This window comes from Petromyzon marinus, chromosome 13 (assembly GCF_048934315.1).
Source record: "Petromyzon marinus isolate PM22_M1 ecotype Great Lakes invasive population chromosome 13, UKy_Petmar_22M1.pri1.0, whole genome shotgun sequence".
NCBI lineage: Eukaryota > Metazoa > Chordata > Hyperoartia > Petromyzontiformes > Petromyzontidae > Petromyzon > Petromyzon marinus.
The window spans coordinates 4,424,512-4,447,158 of record NC_133679.1 but is presented as its reverse complement, the minus strand read 5'-3'; the positions used below and the strand labels follow the sequence as shown (position 1 = coordinate 4,447,158).

Here is a 22,647-nt window from a genome sequence, read left to right as displayed (position 1 = left end):
TAATCACGTCGACGGATCGTGAGAGATGGCGGTGAGGGCTTTAGGTTTGGAGGAGGATGCCTGTGTCCAACAATGGATTGATCATGGCCGATGATTATGATGGAGATGATTGCAATCGCATGAAGCGGAACTCGAGATACGATGGTGACGACGACGATGATGCTGCTCCTGCTGATGATGTTGAATGCAATACGCATACAGATGACGGCATGGGTGAGTGAGTGTGTGTATTACATTGCATGGGGAGCGAATGGCGCAGTGGTTAGCGCACCCGGCGACCGGAGTTCAATTCTCGCTCACGGCCAACAACACCAGTGACGATTATCTGATCCGGTCCTTGGCCTCCGCTAGGTCGACTCAGCCTCAAATGAGAACCTGATCGGCCGTGGTGCTGGCCACACACCGTGTTCGTGTACCGCATGCGGCCTTCATAAGGTACTCGTTAACAGCACTTGCCCCAAAAGTCTGTCAAGTCTATACGGGGGGTGGTGGGACCTTTTTTTGTTGTCTTTTTATTTGCTACCAGGCAAAGCCCACTGAGCTATATAGATGTTTTTTTTTTAAATAAGCGGCCGGTCCACAAATGATAGCTCAACGAAGTTCCATATCATCGTGTGGACATTCATAGCAGCCAAAGACTCTCAACGCGTGGTGTTGATTCTAAATATGGAGGGAAAACCCGGGAGGACCCGCATAAAAATCCACGCGCGGCCACTGAGAGGAGAGACACGCGCACTCCAAATACACAACAGGCGTCAGGGTCGGGATGGCACCCACGAACCCCCACCCCCCCCCCCCTGCATTGCACCCAGACGAGGTTCCGTCAACGTCTTCTGAGCCGTCGTCGCCTGACCCGAAATCTCAGCGCGCGACGACGATCTCTCTCGCTGCGGCCGCCGGCACGGGCGCACAACCCCAGCGGCAATGGGCAAGGGCTTCGCCACGCGCAGCCCCTTCACGCTGCGGCTGGCGGCGAGCGGAGACGCCGATGCCGATTGTTAAAAAGCGATCGGGGGAAGAGGTGGGGGGCACTGCCTGCCGCATGCAGCTGGAGAGGAGGGGGGAGGCGTTTTTAAATCCCGGCCCCACCCGCCTCCCTCTCGGCATCGTTCACCGTCAGCCAGCAGATGGCAACAGTGAACCGATACGGGGGGGGGGGGGGGGTTGTGGTCTCGACTCGCAGCCAGGGAACACGCGCATTGTCATCGGGGTGTGAGGAGGGGGTGGGTCGTTGTGGGTGTCGCACTTGATGAGAATTCACTTGCAAGCGGCAGGGGCTGCAGGCGGCAGCGAGCTCTGCTCGCTGATGCCCCCCCCCCTACCCGTCCCTTCTCCCGCACTCCGTCGGAATAAATTCCCCAGCACGTGAGCTGCTGTGTCCGGAACGGTGCAACGAGCGAGCGAGTGAGAGAAGAGAGAGCGAGCTAGGAGGAGGGAGGGAGGGAGTTGAGCACATGTTCCCCTTTGCGCGGCCATTTTAGGATATGAGGCATTGCTCGAGAGAGAGAATGTGGTCAGGTATAAACGACGTTTTGCTCCATAACCAAATCACTGGGTTTTATTTTGTCGCGGTTTTAATAAAATAAAAATTTCAAGTCCTTTCACCGCGCAAGACGAAAGCCATTTGCGTTGATTCAGAGTTCGTGGCGTATCTCTTTAGATCTTTAGATATTGAATTAAAAAAACAAATATTGTAAACATGGCAATTTCTTAGCACGTTCACATTTTAAAAATATAATTACGGAGCTTTTTTGTTGTTGTGTTTGCTGCCTTCTCCCCCCCACATCGGTTGACCCAGTTTGAATGAACACGCACACCGCCATGCGATGTCGCGCAGAAACCCCAGACGCGCCGCTTTGCTGTAGTGGCGGTGGTTGTTGTTGTTGGTGATGACCGAGTGTACGGGGCTCTCGGTGCGTTCAGCTCTTCAATCATTAACCGTCTATTAAAAATCGATCGGAGGGTCGCCAGTAATCACGTGCCATAATCACCGATCTGCCGCCAGCTGTTTGCGCTGTGTAGGTGGCAGAGGGGACCCACGGCCTCGAATCGACGGCATTCACGCTCCAAGAGCGCGGATATCCACGCGGCTACCCCCCCCCCCCCCCCCGTTCGTTCTGGGAGTGATTAATGCGCACAATTTCAGCACGCACGCAAGCAGCGCTATTGCGAATGGGGATTTTTTATTATTATTTAAAAAAAATGTCACCCCGCCACACAGCCCCTCCCCCTTCCGTACGTGAATTAAAGTTAACCGTGAGACAGACATGGCGTTGTGCGGGGGGACACGCCGGTTGGGTCGCCAAGAAAAAAAAATAACCAAGCCTTGGGGACATTGGCACCACGAACACTCGAGGCTGCATTTCATACATGCACGGAGAGATAGAAGGGCACGTGTGTGGGGAGCGGTGGTGTAGTGGTTAGCGCGTTGTGCTGCGAGCCTGGCGAACACCCAGTGACGATTATGTGAACCGGTCCCGGGCCTCCCCTAGGTCGACTCAGCCTCACATTAGTAGCTGGTGCGGTGTGTAAACATCGCCACGAGGGAGACAAAGTCGGGCGCGCGTGTGCCGTGCCGGCCTTCATAGGTGCTCGCTAACAGCACACTTGCCCCTACAGTCTGTTACAGGCTATACGGGGGATCTTTGTCTTTAGTGGATATAGCCTCGGGGTTCTGGGGCCAGTCCGAATGAATGACCCGGAATGTATAGGTGCGACTATGGACGTGCACAGCGGAATGTAAAACGAGTAGATGACCGTGTTTCTACACCGTAGACGGCAGTGGTCAATCGAGAGCACGCGTATCGCTCGTCATGTCATCCGTTATTGCTGACCAGGTATATAGAACAGCTGATGCGTCATGTTCACATACATGTCAACCCTTTATCAGTGCCTATCTTAGTACAGGCCAATTCAGACCTTATTGGTCACCCCATGCCGCGTATAAATCTCAACGTTCATCCTACGCAGTCCCAAATAGACAACACATTGTCTTGCCCGTATTGAAACGACCTGAACTTGATTTTCCTGTACAAGAATACAGGATAAACCGTATGAGTTGACTCTCCCATGAGCAGCAGCAACAGCGATGATCTGTCCACTACCGGATGTAAACCATTCCCAAGGCGACCGTGCAGAGTAAATTCCATGATTAATAATGTTAGTAGCAATCAGATTCGTACTCATAGTACATTTGGGTTACCTGTGTGGTTCCTACGGCTAACCCAGCAATAGATTATCTTAAGAAAAAAATCGAACACATTGTCCAATAACCATTCCTTAAAAGGGACACGTATAATATACGACGTTTCGAGCAATGTCCCTTCGTCATTTTAGATCCTGCTGCGCTATGCACTGTTTATATCAAGTAAGCGTCACTTAATCCAGAAGGACGTTCTACCAATTATAACACACACGCCGATGAACCCATCATATCGTACACGATGCACTAGTTCTGTCGAATATTAAGCAAAGGATAACGGCGGTGCAACAACTCATTGCAAGAAGTTATTGTATTGACGTGCAGCATCCTTGAGATTCATCCAGATAGTAAACCACTGACCAATCATATAGTATTGACCATGTAGTACTCACCATATAGTATTGACAATATAGTACTGTATTGACCATATAGTACGCACCATATAGTATTGAACATATTGTACGGGCCATATAGTATTGACCATGTAGTATTACCCATATTGTACGGACCATATAGTATGAACCATATAGTATTGGCGGGATTCTGTCTCCTGCGTACTGTTAGAGGCGTTACAAACCCACATCAGCAGCAGTAGCAACAACGCCTCGCTCGATCGATACAAACAACAACAAACAAACGCGGAACGTCAACAACATGAGCCGTGTTGTTGTTATTGTGGTCGGTGTTGTTGCTGTAGTTGTTGTTGTTGTGTGCTTCTGTGGGGAACGGTCGCGTAGTGGTTAAGAACCCGGCGACCGAGTTCGATTCGCGCTCACGGCGAGCAGCGGTGACGATTATCTGAACCGGTTCTGGGCCTCCCCTAGGTCGACTCAGCCTCAAACGAGCACCTGGTGCGGTGTGTAGTGAACATCGACATTGGGGAGACAAAGGCGGTCGGGCGTGGTGCTGCCCCCCCCGCCCCTCGTGTGCCGTTGCCGGCCCTTCATAGGTGCTAGCTAACAGCACTTGCCCCTACAGTCTGTTAGAGGCTACACGGGGGGTCTTTGTCTTTGTCTCCTGGCTCTGCAGAGGCGTACGAGATGAATAGAAGTCCGTGATGTCTGCTGCTACTGGCTGGCTGTGGTTGGTGGAGGCTCTTCCTCTGCAGCGCTGCAGCGCTACGCTGCGCTACGAACCCGACCACCCAAGTTCGATTCCCGCTCGCGGCCGACACCAGTGACGGGTCATCTGAACCGTTCCGGGGCCTCCCCTAGGTCGACTCAGCCTCAAAACGGAGTACCTGGTGCGGTGTGTGGCAGACATCGCCGCTAAGGGAGACAAAGGCGGCCGGGCGTGGTGCTGCCACACACCCCCCCCTCCCCCCCCATTCCCTTTCGTGTGCCTTTGTCGGTGCCACTCGCTGACAGCGCTCGCCCCGGCGGTCTGGCCCAGGCTACACGGGGGACGTGGGGGGGAATTTTCATCTCTCCTCCATCGCCAGCCACCATTTTGTGACAAGGGGAGGAGGCGTCTCGCTGCAGAGGGAAGCCACGGGGGCTGACACCCAAACACCAAAGACAAAGACCACCCCCACCCCCCGTATAGCCTCGACAGACTGGTGGGGCAAGTGCTGTTAGCGAGCACCAGTGAGAAGGAGTGGGTGGGGGGGGGTTGGCCAGCGCCACGCCCGGCCGCCTTTGTCTCCCGAGCGGCGATTATTTTTCCGCACCGTAACCGGGGTACTACTTTTTGATGCCGAGTCGACCTAGGGTGAAGGCCCAGGACCGGTTCAGATAATCGTCACTGGTATTGGTGGCCGTGAGCGGGAATCGTAGCGCAGCGCGCTAACCGCTACGCTACCGCTCCCCCATCCACACACCATCACACACACACAGAGATAACGCCACCAGACGCCTTATTCTCTCGATTATAAGTCGCACTCTTTTTTTACACCACCTCTATTTTAAAGCGAAGGTTTAGTGGTGCGTCTTATAATCCGGTCGGCGAGTGTGTCTGTGTGTGTGGAGAGAGGGTTAGTGGAGCGTGTAGCACGCCTGTCCACCCATACGGTTGACCCAGCATTCTTGTAAATCTAAATCGGGTTTTCAGGTCCATATTGCGTACAGCCGTTTCAACACGGGCACAAAACATGTTTTTTTTGTGTCTATTTGTTTGTGTTTATCCCTTGTGATGGCACTTTGTAGGATGAACCTTGAGATTGATAAGGGCACGGGGTGACCAATCAGGTCTGAATTTGGTCTGTAATCAGGTAGGGCACTGATCAGGGAGCCTGCCAGGTATGCGGTAGTGTGGTGGTTTAATAGCGCGCCGAGCCCGATTCCAGGCTCACGGTCAGTAGCTTTAAATGAGCACAGTACCAGGTGATATCGATACAATGAAAACACTGTGGGATAATATACATGGAGCGTCTGGTCACTGCCATAGGAATGCGGAATTGATACCACACCGCGTGGGACTCCCCCGACGCCTTCAAACGAAATCGGAAATATATAACATCTGACACCGTGACGTCGAAGAGCGGTTGTCCCCCCCCCCCAAAGCGCGGGGCCCGGGGCAGTCGCCCCGATTCTCCGTTTACTCTCGGGACGGCTCTGGAGATGAGTACCGCCCCGTTTACCCGACCGAGCAGTGAGTGGTCCGTAGGCCTCCCTCGGCCGCACCTAGAACGTCCATAGCACGGCCGATGCGATGGGACAACTGAGAATATCCCACAGCTTCGACTGCAATCGGCAGTTTCAAACCACGGTCCACGTAGCAAGGCCGCTTGCCCGCTTCTGTCATTCGCCGGCAAGATGTTCACGAGGCTTTACTCTTGGCAGCCGTTCGCTGGATTCTTAACCTCGGCAAGAACGTTTTTGATAAACTCACCGACATATAAAAGCAGAAATGACTCATGCTCCAACGTCCGTGTTAGAATTGAATTAATGATTTCCTGTGGATTTTTCTCCGGGTCCTCCGGTTTTTCCCTCCACCTTTAGAAACATGCGTTTAGAGTATTTGTACATTTCCGCATGATAGACCACTTCGCTGTACTACCATTTGTGGCCAGGTCGCTTCAGAAAAAGTGGGCCTTACCTGGAGGGACAATTGTCCTTCCAGTGCGTGTCCCTCATTCGCGAGCTTGTTAGATGCACGGCTTCGTGGACACTGGCCAGAGTGTTATTTCAGAATATCTGATGATGTGTCGGCATCTGACATTGCTCACGCGGCCCATTCAAAACGCCTCATTCTGCGCTGGCATAACTGCTAGAATTATATTAAGAAAATATAAACTATTCCCTATTCTCCGGATTATGAGACGTTTCAGAAAGTAATACGCACTCCAGACGTGTCTGCGCTGTCAATACAGTTACCAAAACAAATGTAGTCGCACGAACATATCCCGGACTAAAAGACGCATCGCCAACCTTTGCTTAAAAAAAAATAACTGGTGAAAAAAGGTGCATCTTATAACCTGTATATTAGGGGTATTTACAGTTACACAATCTCAAGGTGTTTTTTTTTTAACAAGTGTTATATAACGAAGCTAAAAATAATAAAAATGTGACCGTGGTGTTGTCACTAATTGAGATGTTCCGCATCACACCACGATTGCCTTTCTCAGAAATTGTCTTATACCGTACTGATATTGATTTTGCAATAGAATGAAGAATTATTATGATTCAGTTTTTTTTTTTAAAGAGCAAAGAATACATATATTTAATACAAAAAGGCTGCAAAAATGAACTCACGACTGGCACGATGAGCCCTGTTGTAAATAACAGTCGATAAACACATCCCTTCAGATACACGGATGTCTCATTATTCTTTGTACACGCAGGATGGATAGATTGCAGAAATCTTGCATTTTACCCCTCGCGATACATTTGAGCAAATATCACGCAGCATATATATGCAATATAGTTCATTTACACTGTTTAGTCTAGAAATATAATGCCAAACTTGTAGGTACGACTGCGTTTGAGGATGCATGAAGACAAAGACTCCCCGTGTAGCCTTAACACATTTTTGGGGCAAGTGCTGTTAGCCAGCACCTACAAAGCCCGGCACGACACACGAGGCGCTGGCTGGCCAGCACAAAGTCCGGCCGCCTTTGTCTCCCTAGCGACGACGTTTACACACCGGACAAGGTACTCATTTGAGGCTAAATCGACGTCGGGGAGGCCCAGGACCGGTTCAGACAATCTTCACTGGGTGTTGGTGGCCGTGAGCGGGAAACGAACTCTGGCGTGGGCTGGGTTCGTAGCAGCAGCGTAGCGCTAACCGCTGCACCACCGCTCCTCACTTCGGAGGGACATGCAATCCCATGGAGATAAAGAGAGACAGAGAGATGGGAGAATGTTTAGAACTTATTCTGTGGAGGGCTCGGGACTGAGGGGCGGGACGCTAGAATGGTAATCGTGTGAATGGAGACACTTCATCAGATGATAACAAAGGTCAAAAATAATACAGGTGTTAAGATGTTCAAACACCAAATAGACACCTATTACAATGCACCGAGTCTGCATTAACCACACACACAGTCCTTATGCTAAAACATGCAAACGAATATACTTTGATAATGTACGCGTTTGCCCTTGAAAGGGATTGGCCTACAACACAGACAGTCTCCTTTATGGCTTCGTCTGGTTGGAGCTGTAGACCAAAGAACGAAAAAAAAGACGAACAGCACAACAACAATGCAAAAGGCCAACATCATCGACAAGCATCGACAAGCATCGGGTCAATAACTTTTGTTCTCGGGCCGCAGAAATATTCCGTCGTGGGCAGAGGGAACAGAGCAGCCGAGTGTCGCTGCACCCGGATGCAAACACCGCCAGGCACTCGGCAGTGTAAGGGAGGAGGACCTTCTGGACGAGGCCACGTTCCGTATATCATGCACTGAAATATATTTTTTCATTGTCAATTTAGAAAACTCATTTTATTACAGTCAATACTTGAGGTAGCCTGGGAAAAGTCGATAAAGCACACGTGCTTAGTTTTAAGTGCTTGCCACAAATTAACCACAACACCTTGCTGATCTCCTCGAACAGCATGGACCATCACGAGATCCCGGTCATCCTCGCAACAGCGGCGGATTTTGGCTGGCCATCGAACAACGTCGGTCACTTCATCGCGCGTCTCCAGATGCGCTCCTGCGGCCGTCTGGAACGCTCTTCCTTCCGATATGAGGAAGACACTGGGAGCTATGCACTTTTAAGTCATCTAGATTTTAAAACTAATTTATTTAGAACTGTTTTTTTGTGTTTAGTTTGTTGTACTTTCCCCCACACCTCCGAGTAGCACGGCTGGCTACGTACGGTGCGAACGAAGTTCAACGTATGTATAACATTGTATGTATTTAATATGTCACTTTAGAAAAAAACACATTATTGCTGTTAATACTTGAGGATTAGCCTGGGAATAGTTGATAAACCACACGTGTTTATTGCAGCACGTGACACGACAGCGTCATCATTGTTTTGCCGACTGCCAACACCAGCCCACTTGATGGGCATTCAGACGTTGTGGGTTATCAGGTTTTTCCAGGACGCCTGGCTTGTCCGAAACAAGGCAATCGACTCTCAAAACAGCTCCCCACTTCGAAGAGCCGCTCACTTCGAGTCCCCTGCAGTCCTCGATTCACAAAGCCACCAAACCTCAACGTCTGGTTCAACGTTTCTCAACTCCAATCCTCGGCCATCCCTCACCTACCACAGGAGAGCTGTCCTTGGTTTACCAACCATCAGGTACGGACAACGCGCAGCGGCTTAAATTGCAGCGAGCATCACGAAGATGTGGAACGTGTGGTGGCGTCGCGATGGCGAGTGGAATTGAGAGACACGGGGCGTCGTCTAGAACACAGCCCCGCGACACGCCGTGATGGGACACGTGTGTCCGGACACGTGTGTCCAATCTTGTGTGTGTGTTCATTTTGGCCAAAGGCGAACAACCATTGGGCAATAACTTGGTTACAGCAAAATAAATACATTAACGTGAATAAAAAAAAATGCCAAAAAAACATTTGCACGTGCAGGTAAAATGACAGACGTAAAGTTCGTACAGAACCTGGAGGGATCATCGCGGGTTATAGCTGTTGTTCTTCATTGCAAGACCCCCGGGCCAACTGGCGGTCCCTGGTGGCCCTTACTGTGGCCCCTGGTGGCCCTTAATGTGGCCCCGACGCCCTTTAAAATGTGGCCCCTGGTGGCCCTTAATGTGGCCCCGACGCCCTTTAGTGCGGCTCCCGACGATGCACAAAAGTGAAAACACCCCCCCCCCCATCATCATTATCGTGCTGCTGTCAAACCCCCAATGGTTTCAAATGGTGTGGCGGCCCTCACGCTGATGATGTCTTATCGGCGAAAGTGCCCACACACCCCCCCTTCGCCGTCTGTAAATTCGTGAAGAACACTGGGTTATGGTGAGCGTGCCCTTGTCCCTCTCTCTCTCTCGGTGGTGGTCTCCAGAACCCGGAGGGCACAGTTCTTGTGCTATTGTTGAAAAGTCTCAGAAGTATTACTATGTTTTTGAAGCACCCTGTACATTCTAACGATGTTCTAGACGGGCCAAGAAAGATAGGCGAGCGAAGTAAAATATATTGCTTTTCGAGATGTGATCGGACGCTTGAGTTGAGTCATGTACATTTTAAAGAGGCGCTAGAAAGGCGAGAATATTCAGTGAGCGATGGGAATTCCAGAGGCTCTAGAAGGGCTCGAAAGCCGAAATGTGGCACAAATGTGAGTCAAGTATGTAACTATAATCATCCAAATACCTACTTTTATTATTTTGGGCCCCAAAACACAGATATATGTGGGGTTCATCGGTTTCGTTCATAAAGCCAGGGTCACCCTCGAGATTTACGCCGATTCACCTTTTAAACTCTTTTTGTAATAAGACAAACAATCACCAAGAGCAATGCAGTAAATGCACACCTGTCAACGCCGTATCAGTGCCCTACCTTATTACAGACCAAGTCAGGCCTTACTGGTCACCCCGTGCCCCGTATACATCTCAACGTTCATCCTATACACCTCACTATACCACACCTGTCAACCCCGTATCAGTGCCCTACCTTATTAAAGACCAAGTCAGGCCTTACTGGTCACCCCGTGCCCCTTATACATCTCGACGTTCATCCTGCAATGTCCCATCACGTGGGAGAAACACAAACAAATCGACAATATAAATGTGTTGAAACGGCTGTCCGCCGTATGGACCTGAAAACTCAATGTCCCTGCACAAGAACACGGGGTAAACCGTATGGGTTGACACGGTGTGTAAACGTATGCACGCTCACGTTGGCAAGGTTAATTTTGGGACGTAATGTGGGTCAGATCTTGATAGCCGCATGCTTCATGAGGAACGTCGTCTGATTTGCTCGAAATACCGTTAGGATCACTGTTGCCGTATTACTGTTTTAATACGTTTGTGTGTGTATATATACTGAATAAGGTTCATTGTATAATCCGTAATAGGTTTTTTTTGGGTTAGATCGCGTAAATATAAATGTGTCGTTAAACCCACCACCACCCGACACAGCCAATTAGTCATGTTTGTCACGTAAACAAAGCGTGTTAATTCGTTACGAGTACAGCACACCGCTGTGTTGGAGAGAAAAAGCCACACCATTTACAATTCGCGTACGACGTTTCGCCAGTAAATAACACAAATAGGCAGGCGTGACGCCTCAAAACCCATATTTGGCTCCCCATATTCAACACGAAAGTACTTTTTTTTTTACACATCCCATCAGCCGTACGCGCGTCAATCTGGGAATGCATCAGAAGTAAACTCTGTACCAGCAATCGTGTAGGAGAGGCACCGGGCGTTGTGTCTGCCTCATTCATTTGTGTTACCTATAATTCACGATTGTGTTCGCAGTGATCGCAGTGCTGTACACCGTGAATGTTCCTGCACCGGGCGTGGTGCAGGCCACCCACCCCCATCATGAAAGCTGCTGCTCGCTAACAGCACTTGCCCCAGGGGTCTGCTAAGGCTACAGGAGGATCTTTGTCTTTATACCGTGACAGTGAGACACTACGTGGTGGTTTCTTCTGATTGCCCAGTAACCCAATCTGCCGACAACTACGAGTTTTACACTTTTCATTGATTACGAATCGATACGTTAAAGAAAACAATTGTTAAGAATCAATCAGCCGCCGGGTGCAGACTGGATAATCTGATTTCACACTCACGACGGGGCGCAGTGATAACACGGGATTATGGGTAATCCGATTACAGTAACGCATTAGTCAGCACGCAACTCAGCTTGTAATTGCATTTACGGTTGTACTAAAAAAAAGTTGCGTGGAAAAGGTGAGCGCTGCGCTGCACTCCGAAGTCCGGCGGCCCGAGTTCGATTCCCGCTCACGGCCAACACCGGTGACGATTACCTGAACCATTCCTGGGCCTCCTCTAGATCGACTCAGCCTCAAGTGAGTACCTGGTGCGGTGTGTAAACATCGCCACTGGGGAGACAAAGGCGGCTGGGCGTGGTGCTGGCCACCCACCCCCTCGTGTGCCGTGCCGGCCTTCATAGGTGCTCCTCGCTAACAGCACTCGTCCCAACAGTGTGTTAAGGCTATACGGGAGATCTTTATCTTTGTAAAATGACTCTCAACTGAGAATACTTTTAGGTCGGTGTGTTGAGGCTGTGTTGCGTTTTCTTTTTATCTGTGCAACTTTTAGACTTCAACATTTTGCAGAATAGCTATTTAAATGTATCCTCGTTTTAATTAATTGTACCATCTAGGCCCTTCTTAACGTAAGGGACTTTCGGAGAGCATTTACATGTATACGTAGGCCTAATTGCGTGATTATATCACTTGTACTTCATGAAGGAAACATCTGCTAATCTAGGGCGCTGCAGAGGCGAGATGTTAACTCCTTCGCCTGGTGTGCAGGACGTCGTGGGTTTAATCCCCACCCTGACGATGCCTGCAGTTTATTTGGAGTTGTTCTCCCCGTGGTCGCAGTGGATTTTTCTCCTGGTCCTACGGTGTTTCCCTCCATATTTAGAATAAACATCACGCGTTCAGAGTATTTGGCTGCTATACATTTGCACGCGATAAGCAACTTCGTTGAGCTATCATTTGTGGCCAGGTCGCTTCTGAAAATGAGCGATGTAGCTCAGTAGGCCTTACCTGGTAAAAAATAAAATTGTTTAACAAGCCCGACTCTAATGATGAGACCCATAAGGACGAAATCGATCCATAAATAAATGCTACTGCTTGATAATTATTATTGGTTTGGAAAGCCAAGAGGTCAAATGGACTGAAAGCATATACTGCATATCTTTATTATAATTCGTGAACAACAATTCATACATTCATAAGCGATAATCAAACATACATACAGTACATACATAGGAACATTACACTCGCGGACAAGTGAGTAGTAACAATGTGTTATGTTGACACTTCTAAAACACGACTCGTGTTTTCGTTTTGAATTAGCCCACGTGGTCTCTTCACGTCACAGTGCATGTCATGAACGTTGGCGATAAATCTACAACGACCACGTGGCCTAACCCATAATCAATGCGGACTCACTGTCCTGGCTACATAACCCAATGTTTCAAAATCAGCTCAAAACAATTCGTACATTTTAAAATGATGAGACGGTTGTTACTCCTAATAGGAATTCGGAAAGTCTATATTATAGTACTTTACGATACCGTATATTGGCATTAGTGCATCAAGATAACAATACCTTAAGCAAATAGCATTGCGCGAATTATTTATTGTTTCATATTTTAATTGTTTTATTGTTTCCCTTCTACGTGGTGACTTTACCGAAAGAACCAAGAATATTAAGCCCTGAAGCTACGAAAGCTTTAAATCAAAATTTATTTAAGACTATTTATTATTTTATACGCATATCGAGAAATGAACAAGAACAGAGAAACACTTTTAAACACGATAAACTAAAAGCACCACCCTGATATTATTTATAATATTTTAAAAGCGTATATAACATAGTGTATGTGTACATATCCACATATATATTCCAACAAAGTTTCTCAGCCTGATACGGTGTGTAAACATCTATCCAAGGGAGACAAAGGCGGCCGGGCGTGGTTCTGGCCACTCACGCCCTCGTGTGCCGTGCCAGCCTTCATAGGTGCTCGCCAACAGCACTTGCTTTAAAAGTATGTTAAGGCTACACGGGGGATCTTTGTATTGTGTATTTGTGTACGATGGAAGTTACCTTTGTGTGTATATACATATGTGTGTGTGTGTGGGGGAGCGATTGTGCAGGGGTTAGCGCATGATACTACGATCCCGGCGGCCCGACTTTGATTCCTGCTCCCGGTCAACATCGGTGACGATTATCCGAACCAGTTCACCCCACCAGGTGCTCAGAACCTGGTGCGGTGTGTAAACATCCCCACTCGGGAGACAAAGGCCGCCTTGCGTCGTTTCCGGCCTTAATAGGTCCTCGCTAACAGCTCTGCAGTGGCCACAACAGTCTGTTAAAGGCCATGTTGAGGGTCTTTGGCGATGCATGCATGTATATGATTGTGTATGTATATGAGTGTGCATGTATATTAGTGTGTATGTATATGAGTGTGTATGTACATTAGTGTGTATTATATTAGTGTGCATGTATATGAGTGTGCATGTATATGAGTGCGCATGTATTTGAGTGTGCATGCATATGTGTCTATGTATATGAGTGTGCATGTATATGAGTGTGTATGTATATGAATGTGGATGTATATGAGTGTGCATGTATATGAGTGTGTATGTATATGGGTGTGTATGTATATGAGTGTATATATTAGTGTGCGTGTATATGAGTGTGCATGTATATGAGTGTGCATGTATATGAGTGTGTATGTATATGAGTGTGTATGTATATGAGTGTGTATGTATATGAGTGTGCATGTATATGAGTGTGTGTATATGAGTGTGCGTGTATATGAGTGTGCATGTATATGAGTGTGTATGTATATGAGTGTGTATGTATATGAGTGTGCATGTATATGAGTGTGTGTATATGAGTGTGTATGTATATGAATGTGCATGTATATGAGTGTGTATATACATCCGGCAAAACAACCCCCTACCTCCTCGCGGTGCTGGACGGGCAACTCTGTCGTGGACAGTGCTGTGGGGGGAGGTCCAATTCCGATTGGCTCCTCCCCTCATGGCATATGTGTCCACCACAGTGGCTAAACGGGGGCTCTGGACGGGTGCGAGGGGTTGGTAACCCCTCCACCTTCAATTAATTACCACTAAACTACGACTGAAATATGTAACTAATAAGCTTGTGCCGGAGACCCCGGGGGGACAGGCGTCTATGACGTCTCCTGGCCAAACCCCAATTGGCGGAGCCAGGAGATTGAATCTCTACCCTCTGGGCTCCTCCATAAACAACGAAAAGCCACTACGGATGGCCACGTGGAATGTTCGAACGCTCACTGCGGAGGAGAGGCTGCCACTCCTCTGTTGGGAGCTGGACCAGTACCGCCTGGATCTGTGTGGCATTCAGGAGGTCCGGTGGACCGGATCTGGCTCCTGCCACCATGAGCGGTGGACAGTCCTCTACTCGGGGCACCAGACTGCCAAACAACAGGGTGTGGCTCTTCTTTTGAACAAAATAATGAAGGGGGCGTGGGAGCGTGGCGGTCAGGTGTGGGAAGCTGTAAGCCCCAGGCTACTTTGGGCTCGCCTTCCCATCAACTGGAGGCGAGGAGTGGTGGTAGTGGTTACTTATGCCCCCACCGAAGACGAACATCCGTGGAGGGATGCAGGCAAAGCCGATGAGTCAGATGCCTTCTATGACCTCCTGTCACAGGTGCTGGCTAAAGTGGCCCCTCGGGATAGAGTCATCTTGTTGGGTGACTTCAATGCCCGAGTTGGTCATGATGCTGGCACCTGGTCTGGAGTGATTGGAAGGCATGGGCCAGATCAGCTCAATAACAACGGTAGGAGACTGCTAGATGTTTGTGCAGCCCATGGGCTTGTAATTACCAACACGCTGTTCCGGCATCAGCGCATCCACACAACATCATGGATGCATGCCAGGTCCAAGCAAGAACATCTGCTGGACTACATAGTGACGGACCAGCGGATGCGAGCCCATGTCCTTGACACCAGGACCTACCGTGGAGCTGATCTGCCCTCTGACCATCGACTACCATTCTTCCACTCCGGTGGTGGGTGTACATCCAGGACCCCATTCCAACCTAAAGTGGTCTGGTCTCAGTTATCTGATGAAAGTTACAAGCGAGAATTTCATCATCGCTTGCGGCTGGGGTTGTCATCGTCCCCCACTCCTCCTGATGTCGAGGGTAAATGGGCGAGGTTTAGGACTGTGACTCATGCAGCTGCAATGGCTGCTTTGGGTACGCGGTCCAGACTTCTCCAGAGACCCTGGCTGACAGAGGAGGTGTTCGGGATGGTTGAGAAAAAGCGACAGGCCCACTGTCATCGGCTACAGAATCCCACGTCAGAGAATGAGGAGGCTTACCGCAGCCTTTGCTCGGAGGTTCGGAGAGCCGTGAGGTGCTGCAAGGATGGGTGGTGGTCGCGGATTGAGTGTGTATGTATATGAGTGTGTATGTATATGAGTGTGTATGTATATGATTGTGCATGTATATGATTGTGCATGTATATGAGTGTGTATATATATGAGTGTGTATATATATATGAGTGTGTATATGAGTGTGTATGTGTGTATGTACTGTATATGAGTGTGTATGTATTTGTCTGTGCATGTTTTAGGTGTATATGTGTGTGTATGTATGAGTATTTTATTGTATGTATATGAGTGTATTTACGTATATACGTTCACAATTCGGATATTTGATTTCTTTAGCATTGTAACGTTAAAAAAAACATTCGTAGTCTACCGTAACATTAACATTAAAAACGATTTCCTGAGAGAGGCCAGTTAACTGAAACGCCGAGTCTTTCATTTCCTTTTTAACGAGATGTACCAAAATAATATATAAGCCATACAAACCTACAAACCATCCGTAAAAAATATCAGCTTTCAATTAGGCCAGCTTACACATGCAGCCCCAGTAATTCAGGATACATTCCAAGTTTATTATTACTATTGCACATTCACAATTTGAAAATGCTACTTTTGTTTTGGTGATACTGTGCACCAAGCGCAAATAAAACTCAACACATTGGGCAACTACTTCATACACTAGTCAACGTTTTAGGCAACAGTCCTGCTTAATTGCTCCGTTCTATTTGAAGAAGGACCGTTTCCCGAAACGTCGTGTTGTTGTTAACAGCTGTTTGCTGGTCAAAGGAACAGGTGAAGCACGTTTTTTTGCAAAATCTGAACGATCAATAAAGACAAAAAAGTGATATCGTCATCACTGTCGGCCTTCATCTCGCAGATGGGTTGACATTTAGTTGTAAGGTACTGCTATGATTTGTATTTATGATTTCAGTATGAATATCGACTTATCCACTTATTATGTACTAAGCGAATGACTTGTGACTCCGCTAAGTTCATGATAAATGTAAAAAACGACATTGGCCGTAGCGTCGATTACTGCTACATATATCGGCGATGTTTGGGCAATGCCCCTTTTTTGTTATCTTATGCGAGGGTAAAATGTGTTTTTTTGGAATTAATTGTACATCATATACGACGTTATGGGCAATGGTCCTTCTTCATGTCACAATATATAAAGTGGTATCAAAAATATACGATGTATAAATATGTTTATTATATATTTTAAGACATCTAAATTATTATTAGTATAGGTTTTTAATATAAAAATATGTATATCATATAAATACAAAAAAACGTGAATTCCAGTAGAACCCCTCTTAACGGTGGTGATTGGTTCCACGAAACCGATCGTAAAAGTGATTTGGTCTTTAAGCGAATATAGGAAATACATGTTCAAGGCTTAATTCGTTCCGACAGCATCAAAAGTTACCCTTTTTCACCCAAAAAACTTAAGTTACAATATTTAATTAAAGGACATTAGTACGTAAAAATACTAACAACATTGTAAACAAATAATGTGAAAAGAAACACGGTTAATCAATGCATGAATTAATAGTTACTGTACCTACAACAGCCAGTCGTTAACAGGGGGAATGGTCGTTATGCGAACACGTTGGGCTCTATGGAGGCCCTTGGTTAAGCTACAGAGACACGATTACGAATATTGAAAACGGAGGTAACGTTAGAGTATATTTGAGTAATAAAAGATCGTAGAGTTTCCCACGACAAGTAACCATGCCGTCGTTTCATTTTGCTGTAGTCTCTTACAACCCGTGCTCAAGTCAATAAACGTGTTACACTCATATATTATAACTTTAAAAGTGCTGTTTGTTACTGGCGTTTTTAAGGGGGGGGGGGGGATGGGACAGGCTGAATAAGTTCAATTTAGTTATCAGGTGGCAATTCCTACTTTCATTAAATCTATCCCGTAACCATGACCAGATCTTCAAAAATGAAACTATGTCATTTGTTACTTCACCAGGTAAAGACCCACTGAGCTACATAGCTCTTAATCTTGATTTGAAGCTTTCGTAACTGCAGGAATCCATCCTCTTTGGTTCTTTCGGTAAAGTCACGTAGGTAGAAATGAAATAATAAATGAAATGATTATTTTATTTTATTTCTACCTACGTGACTTTACATAGCTCTTTTTCAGAAGCGACCTGGTCACAAATGATGGATCAGCGAAGTGGCTGTAGCCACGTGCTAATGTATAGCATTCAAGTACTCTGAACGCGTGTTGATTCTAAATTTGGAACAAAGAACCGGAGGACCCGGAGAAAAATCCACGCGACAAATGGGGAGAACATACAGACGTCAGGGTCGGGATCGAACCCACGACATCCTGTATACCAGGCAAAGTAGTTAACATCTCGCCACCGTGGTACCCCAGGTGACTCTGGGGTTTAAGATGTAGTTAAATTGATAAATTCGCGTGTTCACCTGTGTTGCCAATCCACTGCTGGTTTAGGGCCTTCCTACAATTTGCGGGGTCGTGGTTAGGGCTATTTGACCATACTTCCCCACTCTGGTTAGTTGCGGGTTGGAAAAAGCGAGGGAGAGCATAGACGCCTTAGCACTGCCCTAAGATGTTTTTAAATGAATCTTTGGTAATATGCCTGGCGTGTTCAGTACTTTAACTGCAGCCCTGGATAGTCCGCAAAGGTTGTTCCATGAATGATTTTAGCTCACAGCAACATCCACTTCGCCTTACACTGTCCTCATATTTTTAATTAACACGTTTATAGGATTATAGGAATACAATCATATAGGACCATTATGAAGAGGCATACCTTGGTATTCTAGCGGTAGTGCCTTACGCCCGATTCCAATCCAGTCTAGCAGCGTTTCTGGAGACGAAAACAAAATTTCGAGCTGTGAGAAATTGGTAAAGCCCGGGGCGTAGCCACAAACTTCTCCAGTCGGTCTCGAGAAGGGACTCGGGTGGACTCGTCGACTCGTGGCAACGGATCCCATCCGAGGTTTGTTCAGAGCGCTCAAGGCACCCCTGCGAAAAGACAATGAGAACCAGCCGTGGTGAGTAAAACACAAGCGATGTGACGCCTAAGCCAGCCCCCTTCGCGACCATTTTAATGAATAATAATAATTCTGACAATCTCCCAATGATGGCCGTTGTTGTGATCACCAGCGAGCCCTCAAAATTACCCATTTTGGAAATGCTGTGCAGGGTTTGCGCTCCCAAACGCACACGCTGGCGTGCTGAAGCAGTAACTCATCTAACCACGCATTGTTCACAACTTGACACACACACACACACACCTTGCTGATTGGTTGCGCCGGATGGAGATGGGTTTTACGACGCATTTATATGAACGCGATGCATGCTGCTGGCGGGAAGAGAGGTGCCACAAAATGCTTGAAATGTTAGTGTGGGTAACATTCGTGCGATGATCCGTAAACCCACGCGGCCTCCACAGTGCGTGCTGGATTCCAGGCCACGTGCGTAGCCACCACTGCCTATTCATGTATTGTACTAGACAAAGATCCTCCGTATAGCCTTAACAGACTGTTGGGGCAAGTGCAGTGAGTGAGTAGCACCTACGAAGGCCGGCACGCCTGGTCGCCTTTGTCCCACCTAGCAGCGATGTTGACACACCGCACCAGGTACTCATTTGGGGCTAAGTTGACCTAGGGAAGGCCCAGGACTGTCTCCAGATAAATCATCACTGGCGTGGGCCCTGAGCGGGAATCGAACTCTGGTCACCGGGTTCGTAGTACATTTACTCACACACCACCACGTTGGGATTGTTCAGGTTGGAAGTAAAAGTCGATTTTTTTTTACCCCAATTAGTGGCCGCAATTACCACAGCAACCCGCGATGTTTACATCCACGGTAAGTTGCATACGACAGTTGCATACCTGTCAACCCATACTTTTTACCCGTATTTTTGTACAGGAAAATGTAGTTTTCAGGTCCATACGTCGTACAGCCGTTTCAATACGGGCAAAACAGTAGTTGTCTATTTGTTTGTGTTTCTCCCTTGTGATGGGACTTTGTAGGATGAACGTTGAGAATTTATAAGGGGCACGGGGTGACCAATAAGATCTGAGTTGGTCTGTACTAAGGTATAGGGGTTGACAGCGATGCAGTTGCCCAACGTGCGCGTGGTTGATGCAACTCGCGCGCAACACGTGGGCGAGGTTTGCATCGCCAGCGGTTGCACAAACATTACGCACCTCGACCGCGTTCGTCAATAACACTGCCGTTAAACAAAGAGAAAATGAAAGTTATATAAGTGTATATATGTGAGTATATATAACGGTGGACGTTTCGGGAAATGACCCTTCCTCAATAAAGAAAAGATCACCTCTCTGCTATGAAGAAGTTCCATTGCCTGTTGGTATATATATTAACACACACGTATATATTGACATGTATAGATTTTATATAGAAACGTTCCATATTCGGTATAGGCTTAACTATCGGGCAGCACTATTCACTATAATAATAATGCGATAAAAGAGGGTATATTTACATATATACATATATGGTTTAATCATAGGCCAAATTAATTAACCCTTTCAATGCCTAAATATAATGTAAATATTTGGCTAAAACGTCTCGTATTATATTTACATTTGTATACGGTGTATGCCTATTATAGTTATTATTACATGTTGTATAGATTATGTATTTATTCAATCTATACAAGCCTGTGAGTTCGTATAACCTCGCTCGATTGGGTAAACGCACGTGGGCTGTGATCTGTTGCACCTTCAGTGGGTGTTGTCTCTTCTCGGTCACGTGGCATTTCGGGCCTTCGGGATAGCGCTCAGCAATTTAGATTAAAAAAAAATATTATTAAAACCTCTAATTTGTACACAGCATACATCGTGTGTGCAACGTATGCATTGTATTTCTCACCGATAACCGTAATGTCGTATGTACATAATCTTTATAATGCATTATACGGTAAAAGTATATATTCGGCGTATTGTGTTTTATTAAAGTATTCTTGTACATATTAAATGTGAGATCAACATAATAACTATTGTTCAATACGCATGAGAAAGTACATTAGCATATGTGTAACACACAGACGTAACGTACAAAGAGTATTTAACATATTTATTTAGAAGGGATACAACCCGAAAAGTCGCCTATTGTATATATATATGTTAAGCCTTTTAGGACCACAGTTTAATTGAGAGAATGTGTTGAGTTTCTTGTTAATTGTAGCAGCAACATCACAACACATTGTGTCCGTATTGTGCAGGCGTACGTACTTAATCTATAGGTACACGATACGCATATGTACATAGACGTGCACTTTCTTGAATGGTTAATTCTCCAAACTAATAATACATTGATATATATATTCATAAATGTGAACACAAGCTATAAGTTTGGGTTTGTGTAGTGCCCATATATTGTAAATGTGTTTGCTGGATATACATCTATTTTTCATAGATTTTACATAAATTAAATACGTAACATCCTATAGGTTCTGTAGTTACAATTGTATGATCAATGCATTGAGTCATTATACACTAATATACCGTACACTCATATAAATATAAAGATCACCCATATGGATTTACAGACTCTTGGGGCAAAGCATGCACATCATTATTATCATCAATATGTGTGTGTTTATATTTTATACTGTATCAATAAAAATTAGCACCAACACATTTCTGAAATTATATTTAGATACATAATGCATATCTTGCTTGAATTACGCTATTTCTTAGTCAGCGAATATAATATATATTGACCCACATATTTTAATCATTATTTTGTATACGGTTAAATTAAGTATCAATAACTCTGAACAATAACCGCTCATATCAATGCATATTCATATATATATATCAATATTCAGCTGATTTGGTCCATGGGTTGAATGCAGATAATTGTAATAGCCATGCAGCATTTCTCGTGCATTATTCTCTTTAGCATAACATTCATACAGTCTACGCAACAATATCCCCTACTTATTGGTTGCAATGGCTACAAATGTCATGAGCAAACCTGAGATAATATTGCTTTACATTAATGTTCGTGCCTCTTTCTCCAATCGAATGTTCAGACAATGCGTTCAAATGTTGTCGGCAACAATTTTAGCGAAATCGCGTCTCCTCCCTTGAATGACTCCCCTTCTGATATATAGTAAATAATATCTCCATATTTTGTTCTCCTTCGTTTAATCTCGGTGCATATAGCTGACCCATTGTTGCAAATGCTATTTAAAATCACAATAATTATAAATGTAAATTATGAATGCCTTCATGTCTATGCAATTTTTTTTCCAGCGTTGGTTCGTGACAGCTCTGATGATTGTTCAATGTTACACCTAGACGAATCTCTTCCCGTGGTCGACAAAGGAAGGCAGCATGCTACGACTTAATTTTATAATCATTGAGCATGATCGTCATTAGCTTCATCCAGCGGTGGATTGAGCGTGACTCGTGGTAACGAGAACCAATCATCACGCCCGGCGGTACCTTTGGAGGTAGCGCGCGAGGTGCCGTGGCCTGTGAGTCAACGTTCTCCCTGGGTGTCAGTGAAAGAAAAGAAAACAAGTTAAAGGCGTGGCCCTGCAAGTGCTTGCTCACGCCTACTGCTGGTGGAAGGGGCGTCCACTCAAGCAAAGCCCCCCCCTCCCCGTGTCTCTAGACGTCTTGGAAGGGGTGGCAGTTACCCACACTTTACACAACCGCGCGCGACCTGCCCGCCCGCCCGCCCGTGTGTGTGTTACATTTGTGAGCGTGGTGCGGGGCGGCGAAAAGGTGGAGGTGCGGGGATTTAAACAAAATGTAAACAACAACAACAACAAAAGCAACAACTGCTCGTTGTTGCAGGATGCCGCGACGGGTGATCGCAAAGCACCGGGTCAACCGATTGGATTGCGAGGGGCACAAAGAAGAGGGTGTGCTAGCTCACCAATCACAACCGCCGTGGCAGCATGCCACGTGCTGCGTACGAAAGCGCCTCCGTCGTGTACGTGCGGTGCTCTACGACGTGCGTGAGTGAGTTCATTAATTAAGGTTCG

At 46.5% G+C, this 22,647-nt stretch overlaps 1 protein-coding gene across 8 annotated transcripts in view; it reads right to left on the bottom strand.

The window, feature by feature from the left end:
- The window catches only part of LOC116941870 (lactadherin-like), a 170,856-nt gene that overhangs the window by 75,630 nt on the left and 72,579 nt on the right, over window positions 1–22,647 (bottom strand). For 4 of the 8 annotated variants that reach the window (XM_076066716.1, XM_076066715.1, XM_076066717.1 and 1 more), the window contains exon 2: window positions 18,424–18,638. The exons of 2 other annotated variants lie outside the window; for them this stretch is intronic. The gene's annotated coding sequence lies outside the window, so the exon portion shown is untranslated. The remainder of the gene's footprint in view (window positions 1–18,423; window positions 18,639–22,647) is intronic. 2 more of the 8 variants (XM_076066719.1, XM_076066721.1) reach the window with 1 other exon arrangement.